We start from the raw sequence: 12,868 nt of genomic DNA, 5'->3' as shown, positions 1-12,868 counted from the left end.
GATGGGTACACACTTAGGAAATAACAAATTTGCTCAAATTGTCATTGTTGATGTTCTTATTCATTATTTAACCACTACTCATGAACTTCTTGGTAGCTTTTTTTGGTGAGCCCTCCATCTCAGTCTTAGGAGAGCTAATGTTTACATGTACTGTACATCTATAGTGTTTGATCATGAAAACATTTTTATTGCTTGCTATCGGTTCCCATCGGGTCATCATGGGGCTTCTTCGGTACACAAGCACAAAGTCAAAGTCCACATCAGACTACCAAATCCCCGCCCCCACTCGCTCTTCTTTCTCTCTGTGGTGTGCATGCACTTATGGCGGACAATGAGGCGCTCTTAAGCCGCCACGCCAGCAGACTATACGTATAGGGAAATTTTATTTTCGGGGTGGAGACATAGCTCAACGTAACTGCGCCAGATAACCACTGAATGGGGAAGTGGCGACTCCTGCCAGATGTCGAAGGGCGTCATCCAGCACTGTTTTTACCCATATCTAGGGATGGGAATTGATAAGATTTTTACAATTCGGATTCTGCATAACTATTCGATTTTTTTATTTAATCTCTTATCGATTCTTTTTTGGGAAAAAAGGTGAATATACATAGATTAGCATCCACTTTTTCCATGTCTGTAAACAAGAGAACTGTTTAAAAGTAACATGGCATTTCAAACCCAATAGTGAAGTTTTAAGAGGTCCCACATTCGAGGACTCCCAGAAAAAAAAGAAAAGAAAAAAAGATTTGAAAATAAGCATAACTACATTTTTAAAATCATCTTCTGTAGGAATTTACCAAATACAACCTAGATTATTTTGTGATAACTCCAGTAACATTTTAACACTATGAACTGAGCACTGAAAAACTCCTCCTCCTTGCCTCAGTCAAAACAGACGCAGCAAGTAGACTGGTGTGTGACTCTTGTGAGCAGATTCAGAATGTGTGGAAGTAGCGAGTGTTGCTTTTAAGTCATGGTTTGTTCTATACGTCTTTGCACGTTAGGCAACCTTGAATGAACCCTGATGAAAAAAACAACAACGCTCGCAAGCCAGCCTTGCAAATATTGCAAGTTGGCCTTTTGTTAGCTTTTTTTTGGAATATGTCAACAAACTTTCGAGCGTGGTGCCATGTTTGTTGCTCGAAGCGCACGGAAATGATGCGCGCGTTGTGACGTCATCGGCCCAAACGGAACCGATAAGGAAATCGTTAGCAAAAACGGCAAATGATGCCAAATAATTTAAACACTGGGAGCCGGTTCTCAACAAGCACCGGTTTTCGATTCCCATCCCTAACCATATCCAAATAAATAAATCAGAAAAAATGCAGTCTTTTCACGTTTTCAGCAATTATCTTCCAATACATATCATGTATTTAGAAATAAATCCCTTAATTCACTCTGCAGTTCACATCTTGTATTTTTGCACTAATCCTATCTTGTGATGTGTCTGCTATTTAATCAAAAATATATATGATCTAACTATTATGAACCTCTAACAATGTAAAGATTATCTGCAGATTTTCTTTTTAACACAGAACTGGAAACATTTTTTTTTTCCACAGCTGTGCCGTTCAAAGTCTTTTATGGGAGCATGCGGAGGACAGAATATTGTGAAATTTGACAATTTCACAACTGACTTCCTCCTTAAAATGACACTGGCTTACCTGCCCATTACTCCTTTTGATTTCTGCAGTACATGCCTCTGCGCTCGGAGAGGTATTCATAATAAGCTTAAACTCAACTGGCTGCTTTACTAAAAGGTGCTTATCTCTTGGCTATTCAGAAAAAAAGGGGGGAGGTGAGTTAATATATATATTTTTTTACCAATTTCAACATTTTACCATTTGGCCACAGTTAAACCCCCCCCCCCCCCCCCCCCCCCCCGCCCCCACACACACACTCAGCATCGTGTATGTTCACATTCACTGAAACAAGTTGACATGCTGCCTGCCCATGGCTGGAAAAATATTATTATTCCATTTAGGAATTGAAAAAAAGCAGCTGTGGAAAAGCTTTTGTTTCTGTAGCTCGGTAGAAATACTAAATAATTTAATGCCAATTTATTGAAGTATTTTACTCTATGTTTTGGGTCATTAGTACCTTCCAGGACACTGTTTACGCTCCCGGCATACTTCTCGATGTGTACATAATGTAACGACCAGTTTGCGGCGAGTCACTCTGGATGGGAGCGATGTCAATTTGTCATGTGGAATAATGAGAAGCATGTGTTGAACAAGCGAAATGAACTTGACTTGATCTTTCATGTGACCCACCTGTCATGCTTTCAGCACTGTTAACACCAACCTCATGTTACTGCTGTTGGGTCAGCCACTTAGAAGAACCTCTGTGTCCTGCTGCTGCTCCACGCCACACTGGAGTCACTCTTTTGTATCGGGGAGCTCTGCAACACAGGAACAAACAAATTCAAGTGTGTGTGTCAGAATTTCAGTGCTCAGGTTTTGACTGTAATACAAGCAAAATCTTTGTCTGGATCTTAATTAAAAGTGTGCTGTGAGGTTGTACAGATTCCATCCTGCTGTCAGTCTGTAGAGTTTTACAGTTTCTTGTCCCATGCTGTAATAGGCTCACAGGACATGATGGGGCTATAATAACTGCTGGCCAATGCTTTTACAACCCCCCTCATTCTCCTCTAAATCCAACATGTACGCTGAAATATGGCATACATGGCACACGCTGTGATGTCAGTTGTTATTGCTGGACAACGTGAAGCAGTAAATTTGGGATTATTTTCCGCAATCTGCTGGACGGAGCGCATTATGTCACAAAGGCCACATTGTGGCTGGTTGGGTGTAGAGCGCTGTTGCCTCCTTCCCTTGTTCTGTTTCAGTCCAGACTATAGATTTGCTTTATGCCCATTTCCTTTCCTTGTGCTGGAATCAATGGACAATGGGCCTATGGCCCAACTCGTATAATGGGAGAACATTTAATGCACTGGCGGGTGCAGACTAATAGGGAAGAATGATATCCATATAGAGTGTATTTTTGGACTGTATATTTTGTTCAACGGCTGTGTTAAAGTCAAGATAATGACACTGGATATATTTCCTTTCTTTGCTGTATGATTGTTAAGCCTCGGCCGATTGTTGAGGATCAAATAGAGAGCCTCCTGTTTTCTCCCTCTAATTAAATTTCCCTTTAGCATTTGCTGGCAGGAACCTCTTACCTTGTTTGACTTATTTATTGCCTGACTCTAGAGGTAATTTGACCTTTTATTTCAAAGGCTCTTTTTTTTTTTTTTATCCAGAAAAGGAGTGTTAAACTCAATTAAGCAAGTGATCAGTGGCTCAAACACTACATTTGTTTTCTCTGAAGGCAACAGCCGAGCCGAGTTGTGCTCTCAGCCCCCTTCTACCTCACTCTTGGCCCTGCCACCCCGGGGGCAACAAGGGGGAGAGGTGAATTAGGAGGGAGAGATGAGGAGAAGGGGCGGAGGAGACATGAGTGAGACGAGAAAGGGAGAATGGGGAAACCAAAGTGCCCTACAGTTCCTGCCATGTCGCTGGAGATTTGTGTCTTCCTTCTAAATCATTGCCCTCTTTAGAAGATTACGAAGGCAGAAATATTCTCAGAGTCCCCCTAAATGCACTCATTTGCATTTTCAAATGCTGCTATTATTTGCAGTTTATTTATTTATATATTGTTGATTTATTTATTTTTAGAGATATGACCTGTGCAACTGTAAATAAGAAGAAATGAAAAGAGGTTATAGTGTTATTTGTGTAAATGGCTATAGTGGTGCTATTATTGCACATTTAATTTCCTTGGCTGTTGATTTTTAGTGTGTCATTCATTCCTTCGAATAATAACAACAAATTCTTTATAAAAGATGCTGCACATCAACACGCAATGGAATGATGTCACCTACGAGAGCACAAATGTTTTCCACCTCAGCCCTCCGTTGGAAAATGATTATTGGTCAACCTAGGACTACTTTTGCACAGCAATAAAAGTCATTGGTGGAAAACCATGCCCCTCCCAAATTGTGCTAAATGCTTCTACAAGAGGGGGGAAAAAACCAGCATAATTTTCAGACACCACTGCCTTATTGTAACCTGATCATTTATGGATCAGTTGTTTCCTTTCTGGTTTAATTCACCATGTGATTGATTTTCAGTGCAGTGCTGTTGGAAAATATCCACACTAAGCTGCACCTAAAATAGGGGATCATTTGAATACAGATGCTTGGGGCTTTGGCCTCGTCACTTCGCTGGCAAACACTGAGTGGTGAGACATTAACAAATTGATTTTGTTGCTTCTGATGAAAATCGCAACGTATTTGTACAAGGAAGCAATATGTGTATCTTAATGTTTATTGTTTACATGTAGATAGAATAAGCAACGGTCGTACTTACCAGCTGTTGGTTTGGAATACAGTAAAAAAAAAAGAAAAAAAGATTGAATACATTTTTGAGTTGGCATTTTAAGTGGATTTGCCCAAATGTAACAATGTTCTGTATTTCCTCAGATATTAGCCGGGGGCATTTTGTATATGGTGTCTGAAGAGGGACGTTTACTAGCAAGATTTGAATGTAGCCTCAATTCACTAATCTCCCCACTGTCCAGTTTGATTTTCACACATGGGCTTTCACAATAGCTTGAAAATATGAAAGTACGTGATAAATAGTCACAAAGAACACACGTCCAGCTTCAACAAAATAGCAGCGCTACCAATGCTAAGCTAACATTAGCACTGTGAATAAGCCACATTAGGTCGGCTGCTACATTGTTAGCATGACTTTGGAGTGCTACGATAGCGTTTAATGTGATCTGTTTGAAGTTTTATTTTGTGGAATGTACAATCAATTAAAAATCAAAAAGAGGTGAGAAATGTACCTGTCAAGCAGAGCTGTTGCTAAAGCCGTGTCACTTAGGTCTGTTCACTTTGCTTCTGTTCATGAGTCTTATGTTCAGTTCTTGGCAAACCAAGGATTGGCTTTTCTTCTTCTTCCGGATCTGGACATTTTGTGAGTGCGCAGAAAATGATTGACACCTTGTCGGTTGCACTTTCTCGCTGTGATTTGTTTTTTTTTTCTCTGGAACAGTGATTTCTTAAAAATCCTATTACAGATGGAAGATGGCCAGAGAGGGCTTTTTTTTTTCTTCACAGATAATTTTACTAATATAATACTTCTAGGGCAGACTGGCAGTTTAAAAACTATGACTTAACATGATTTTTTTGTGTCTTTTTTTGTTTGTTTGCCCTTTCAGAGCAGCAGCTAACCTTTTGAGGAATTATGGTATTTACAGTTAACAATATTGTGTTCAAATGTAATTCATTTAATTAACTTCCCACGATCAAGTTGGGCAAACGCAATAACGACAAAGAGCACTGTATTTGCTTTTGCTCTATTCTATTGAAATTGCAGTTAGCTGAAGCTACACCTATATGCATGTTCAATGATTCCCTTCGCATTTAGGTGTATTTACAGTATACTCTATGTAGTTGCATGTGCGCGGCTGCGTGCAGATTGATGCCCCCGCTGATCCTGCTCGTTGAGCTCTTTGTCCAGCACCACTCTGTGTGTCTGCCTCCTCTGGAGACTGGCAGCTTTCTGTAGTGCGCCTCCACAAAGACCTAGCCTCTTTTGAGGTGTTAAAAACTTCCATTATGCATCTCCCTGGACAAAAAAAATGCCAAGCCCATTTTAGTCCAGTAGCAACACAGGCGTACATTGTGGCCACGCTTCTCCAGCATTCATTTCACAGATTCTAAAACCAGTATGTGGTGAACAGGATTTGAGGGGCTAAAGTGCCCCGCGAGGGCCAGGCGATAAGAGGGGAGAAACACCGGCACACAGTAAACTAGAAGATGGGCTCAGGAAAATAAACACATTACCTGGGTGAGAGAGAGAGAGAGAGAGAGAGAGAGAGAGAGAGAGAGAGAGAGAGAGAGAGAGAGAGAGAGAGAGAGAGAGAGAGAGAGAGAGAGAGAGAGAGAGAGAGAGAGAGAGAGAGACGTGTTACACTCCTTCACCCCACACAGAAAAACACACACCACCCACACACACACACACACTGATAAAAGAGACAGAGGCAAAAATAAAATATCCGTGTATAACTTGGAAGTCAAAAGAAGAGGCCTCATTGGTGTGCAAGAAGACAAGCCATTTTCTGTGTTGTCTGTCTTCGTAGGCTTTGTAGTGAGGAATATGTGGGGGAATCAAAGAGAATTAGTAGGTTGCACAGCCGCCTGTTAGGAGCACTGGGACCGAAATATTCTTATTCTCTTGTATTTGACTTATAGGAAGAATTTTTTTTATATTTGCAGAGCAGCACATGAAAGCTTTGACCAGTCCAAGTGTTGTATCTTCACCAAGCTGCTCCCTTTAAACAAAGCACTCTTGGGTGGATGTTCTTTCCCTTTTTGCTTTACTTTTGCGCTTTAGCCAGAAATGCTAATCCCAATTGTACCCTCGACAAAGATAGTTTCACCAAAGTGTCACTCCGATAGACATTCCTGACACACTGGTGCAAGACGTTTTTTGTGAGTGTCTCGTCTGTGGTGGCTCAGGATGAGTTCATTCACAGAGACAAAGATGACAAGGGGATAAAAGAGAGGTTAGGAAGGCAGTGACAGTTAATGCTGTGCTGGTGAATGAAGCAGCTGTTTGAATGAGACTGACCTGTTTCCAACACCGAATAACTCCAACCAAAATGGGGCAGACTGGCAGAAATGCTGTTAAAAAGTAGACAGAAGAGGACTTTGAAAAATGTTTAGTATTATTAGACAATTTTTAAATATGCCCTTCAACTTCCTGTGTGGCTACTTATAAACCAAGGCAGAATGACAAGATCATTCTACTTATTTCAGGATACTTATTACTTAATTATCTTATTAATCTATATCTAATAAATAAATAATACATCTCATAATAATTATCTTAATTGTCTTAGCATTGAGTGTTAACAGCCAGTTTTAAGTACTGTGAGGCTTAAATCAAACATTTTCAACATTTTAAGTTGACTACTAAACAACATCAAAGGTCCTAAGAGGGGTTTGCATAATCTAGTAATAAAATAAATGGAAAAAAAATGTAAGTATGAAAACAATCAGACAAAAGTGCAATATAGCTAGACACTCAGGCTAAGTTGGTCAAACGTAATTAAATGCTTATGTATAAAGAAAATAGTTATATTTATTACAGCTTGAAAAACGTCAATATTACTTGTTTTTAGTCAAAAAATACTATTTTTAAGACCCCTTGGGTTGATATGGGCCTATTATTATTTTCTTATTTTTAGAAATATTACAGGTAAATTTAAATAACATTTTCTTGTTCTGTTGGCACATAAATTTGCTTATTTGAAGTAATAATTTTCTCATTTTAAAGTTAAAGTTATCTTTCTCCGTATTACTATATTTTTTTCTTACATTTTTTTACTGTCCTTTTTGCAGTAAAGATAGAATGCTTGATTGGGAAGCTAACTTTTAACAATGATATACATAACTATTATTATATGTTTGTAGTACAAAAATGTCATTGTGCCAACGGTCTACAACAATCGACAGTATAAGTGTATTACTGTATGTCTACGTCTGAATTATACTGCCCCCGGTGGATAACGTGAGGACACCATTATTTTTTTTAATGTTCCATTTGATGATGTTACTGCATTTCATATAAAATACAAAACTGTGGAATGCAATTTAATAGCATTTCCATTCATTTCAATTGGGAAAGAAAATATGAGATACTACTGGCGCCGCTGTACAGTGCAGATTTTTTTCTTTCTTTCTGTTAAACTCACACGATGGCTGGAAAACACACTGGGAAATCAAATGTAGCCCACACCAAACACACACTAAACTGCTATCTTTCACAAAGCCCTACAAGAGGCTTCAGTTCAAACAGCAATCCCGGGAGGCTTCGCGTTTGCTTGATGTCTACTTTAAAGATACATGAACATCTTCAACATGGGAGGTGCTAGTACAAAGGAATGGCCTTTGCCTATGTTTTTGAAACTCATTCAAGATATCCATCCATTATCTAAACCACTTATCAGGGGGTGTCTGTGAAAAGCTGGGTGAGAGGAGAGGCGCACCCTGGAAAAATCCAAGCCAGTTAGAATGTATTAAAGTTGATGTGCATTCATCCATTATCGATAGCGCTTGACCTCATTAGGGTCGCGGGAGACAAACAACCACAACCACAGCTATGAACAATTAAAGAGCCGAACTAACTAACATGCATGCCCTTGGAATGCGGCGGGAATACCTGCAGAAAACCCCTGCAAGCATAGGCTGAACATAAAGTTGAAGTTCAGATGTTAAAAGTCCAACACAGTATCTAAATATTGAGCTAATTTGAGTCAAGATCAGTACTGGAATTTAGACTCGGTGTGTATACATTTAGGGTCATTTTGGGTTGGGTTATATGTGTGTGCGTGTGCGTGCGATAAAGATCTGACCCATGATCGCTTGAGGAAAGGTCACTTTATGACACAAATGATGCTGGTGACTGTGAGTTCTCTGTCCCTTTTACTTTTTATGACACAGCCATCAGCCTGTTAGAAATATGAATTAGTGTCATAGCATAATTGCTTGGCATTTTATTAAACTTTTTGACGAACACGATTAGTAATTTGAAGATTCCAGATTACTTTGACCTGAATGACTGAGAATCTAAACAGCCGTAACGAAAAACAATAAAATTAAATTTAGCAAGCACATTGCTATTTTATAATGACTTGACAATGACATGTTTTCCGTATATAAAGCTGTGTTTCCCAATCTTCACTAAAACAAAAGCACATATTTTATTTTCATTAAAATGTCATGGATGGCACCAAAAGGTGGCCACAGGTTAATTGGGTTAATTTGGCGGATGAGCATTTCTACTTATGACTATATGTCACTGCCACAAACAGATGAATTAGTGAATTGACCAATTAGCCTAAATGAAATTGGACAGTTTCCTGCAGCCATGGGCCGTGATTTTTTTGGGGGGGAGGGGTTGGTAATGGGAGGACTCTGTTCCCAAGTATATTGGGGGCCCCTTATGATTCCCCTCCAGTGACACCTTTATAAAAATAAATAAATAAATAAATAAATAAATACCCCAGCTAGTAAGACAACATATTGTAATTCACAGCAGTTTTTGTTTGTGATTGTATGTGTCATTGGGAAAAATATCTCATGGCAACTACTTAAGGGGCCCAGATTTTTGTGCTACGCCCCTGTCTACAGCACGCTGTTCATGAACCAGTGATATTATTATACATATAATAACTAGCGAAATATAATCCGTTTAGCGGATGTTGGTTAATGTGGAATATTTCACCCTGTGGAACCTCCAACATACTAATGGAAAAAATGGATGTATTATTTTATTAGGGAAAGTGTTTTGACAATTGGTTAGGAAAAATGTGGCGAAACTAATAATTTGCCCTTCACTGCAATTGTTTTTAACAAGTCCCCAGTCCTCTAATTAGGAGTGCTTTAATGTTTCCTGCCTGTAGGTCTAATTCACAGCAGGAAAAGAGCGGCTGCATGCTGTTACAATAGGCCAGTTGACACAGACTCTTATTACTCTGCAGGGATTGCAGCATTTCATTATAGCATCTTTCGGGCTGGCTCATTATTTTCAATTATAAATTCCTTTGTTGTTATCCCTCAGTCAAATAATTGACATAATAAGTCATGAATAAGAAATACATTTACCCATTTATTATTTCCCCTATTGTTCTCAATTACCATCAGACGACGAGTTCAAGGTTTGCTAAACTCTGTGTAATTATGAGAGCTCCCGTTTACTGAGGCAAAACAGGAATTAGGCCTGCAGTCAGAAGTCTGACAAGGCTGGTGTATTGAATTAGCATCCATGTTGTGCGCGCTTTCTCAAGCCAGAATGAATAGCTGGAACACAAGTTACTCGTGTGTGAATGCAGAGGTGGGTGGTTGCAGCTGAAGTGCAGCTCCAAACAGTGAAATTGTGTGCGCTTGAAAGGCCCGATGTGCTATTCATGCAACAGCTTCATATTGAGCCAGGGTCAGTCCCGGCTCCCCTCTCCTCCATTGTAACCTTGAGGCTCAAGGCTACCACATTCAGACCTGTCTGTAACGCGTTGCCTTTATCTTCATGCTTGTGTTTATCCTCCAGCTGCCCACACGCACACACTGATAGCAATGAGCTGGCCGCATTTGTCGTCTCTTTTCGTTGATGACCTGTGGGCTGGACGTGGTGCGATACTGAGGTGCCGGAGCGCAAATTAGTGACAGATCAAGTTAAGCGTGACCTTAAAAAAAATAAAACTTGCCCTTGCTTAATTGGCAGTGCTGATGCAGCCTAATTGCATAAATCAGCTGGTAATAAGATGGTGCTTTATTGTGGAAAAACAAGATAATGCGAGAAAATTTGCAGGAAATAGTTACGGAAATGTTCTTCTTTTGGTCATCTGTCATCAAGAAAGATGCAGGCTTATAGGCCACAAAGTAACATCTCTAGGACTGGTTGTCACAAAAGATATATTTCAAACCCAAACACATACATACATTTTCTGTTTTACTTGACATATAGAACAGGGTGTTTTGCACGATGAAACGCAGCCGACTCTTAGCCATACGAAGCGGCTCCCCTCATTCTCATTAAAATCAGGGTGGTGGGAGTGCACACAGTGCTTGGCAATGCAGAGGCAGAAATAGACTCACATGAGATCGCCGCACGCAAATCGCTGTCATGTCGATTGAACTTGTGTCATGGCCGCCTTGCAGCCCCCGATTGTGCATCTGACTCTAAGGGGATTACTTCCAAAGCAAAAACGTATACTTTGAATAAGAAAAGTCCTGGAACTTTTCTGACACACCACAGACACAGGATGACTTTTTAAATTGTGCACGTAGAATCATTTTGTTGTCGTGCTTTTCAACATATTTCAATATATAACTAAATAGAGTTTGGGCCCTGAAACAATTGTCAGGAGATTCAAAGTAGATTTGACAGAGAACCACAAGCACCGTATTACAAAGTGACCTTGCAGTAACAGTCACCATGGACCTGATTCTCTTTCACTTGTTCTTTCTCTGTTTGTTCTAATGTCGGTAAACACTGTTATCAAAGGGCCATGTTGTTTCAAAACCACACACTATGTTCCTGTTGCATTCTTCAAACACATACCTTTCAACGGCAGTTTCTAAATATCAGTGATACTGACTGTACTGCCACTTTTTGTGTTGCCGTTTAATACCACAATTAAAGAAGCCATCTTTTTCCCTCTGTGCTTAAATTTCAGGTCATTTACATGAATTCGAAATCAACGTGCCAGTGAGTAGCTGGAAAGTGGGGAGCGAGTCTTTCAGTTTTTGTAAGTATCAATTTGCCTCTTGAGCTGTTTCTGTTCTTGACACATGTCTCGTCTCCTGCTGTTTGTCACCCACACTGAACACCTGCAGCAAATGAGCTGGACAATTGAACCGTTACAATGCATGCACAATTACACACTTTTATAGAAGCAAACTTCACCATTGAATCCTACAACCATTATCTTTTCAATGTGTATACTTACCATTTATTTTTTTTATTTCAAGTTTATTCATTTTTCAAACCTACAATTAATTTCAATAATATGCACACCAAAAAAAAAATCTATCACATTAATGTATTTTCTTATATATATATATATATATATATATATATATATATATATATATATATATATATATATATATATATATATATATATATATATATATATATATATATATATATATATATATAAGTCTAGTAATGGCTAATTATATTACATGGGTCACGCTTCACCTTACAAGAAGAGGACATGTTTGACCTTTCTGCTACGGATACTCGAAGGAGACAAACTTAGCGAACGTAGTAATTGGTGGTAGGCTTGCAAAGTGTGGTCTCTCTGAGACACCATAGTGTGCATGCTTCAAAATGCAAACACGTCGAGCTTAGGTCATTGCATTCTATTAGTTCACCACTAGATGGCAAAAACTTCTACACACTGTTCCTTTTAAACTAGTACTGTGTATCCCAATACTAGTATGCTGTATCACTATCAATTGTGAAATAATGACAATCTTGTCTGGGCCTGTTTAGGTGAACTCAAAGCTGATATACAGTATTTGTATGGACTGAAAAAAACCACACACACGTAGATCATAAATAATAATTTTTGGGACTATTTATGTGAAATTAGATAATATCCCGCGTAGGGGTGTTAGAAAAAATCGATTCGGCAATATATCGCGATATTACAGCGTACAATTCTCGAATTGATTCGATATGCGGCCGAATCGATTTTTAAACACCAATTTTTTTATGGGAATATTCAACAAAACGTCTTACTTAGGGTTAGGATTCACACATTAAGCATGGAAGAATGTTATATTAATGGAACATTAAGCCTTAATATTTTATTTCAGTGCTGTTCAAACATGAAACAGACTGCAAACTGTTTGTTAAACGCAGTGGCTCAATTATAAGCCTGAATTTTCCGATAACTAAATAAATTTTCATATAAATCTTACAGTGTACATGTACAAGTTTACTGATTAGTATTTTCTAAATTTGAGTAAAAAATAAATCGCAAAAATCAATTTATAGATTCGTGTCGGGATTAATCGGTATTCAATCGAATCGTGACCTATGAATCGTGATACGAATTGAATCGCCAGGTACTAGGCAATTCATACCCCTAATCCCGCGTTTTACCTGGTAATCTTACTGCGCAATAATGTGCCACTAGTTTCTAAATCACAAACGAAGTGCCTCCCTAATGGCGAAAACCCATGTACAATTGGCAGCCCTTATGCATTGGAGAGAAAGGAACAAAAGAAAATATTTACCCCCCAAAAATCGCAAATTTTTTGGGATAAACATTAAATACGTGT

General features: G+C 38.9%; 1 protein-coding gene across 4 annotated transcripts in view; it reads left to right on the top strand.

Annotated features, from left to right (window-relative positions):
* Positions 1-12,868, top strand: part of sox6 (SRY-box transcription factor 6) — a 158,724-nt gene that overhangs the window by 10,693 nt on the left and 135,163 nt on the right. For all 4 annotated transcript variants that reach the window (XM_086071359.1, XM_086071361.1, XM_086071360.1 and 1 more), the window contains exon 2: positions 11,251-11,322. The gene's annotated coding sequence lies outside the window, so the exon portion shown is untranslated. The remainder of the gene's footprint in view (positions 1-11,250; positions 11,323-12,868) is intronic.

Source organism: Leptonotus elevatus, chromosome 3 (genome assembly GCF_054856555.1).
Source record: "Leptonotus elevatus isolate MCC_2025b chromosome 3, RoL_Lele_1.0, whole genome shotgun sequence".
NCBI lineage: Eukaryota > Metazoa > Chordata > Actinopteri > Syngnathiformes > Syngnathidae > Leptonotus > Leptonotus elevatus.
This window is presented reverse-complemented; position numbering and strand designations above follow the sequence as displayed.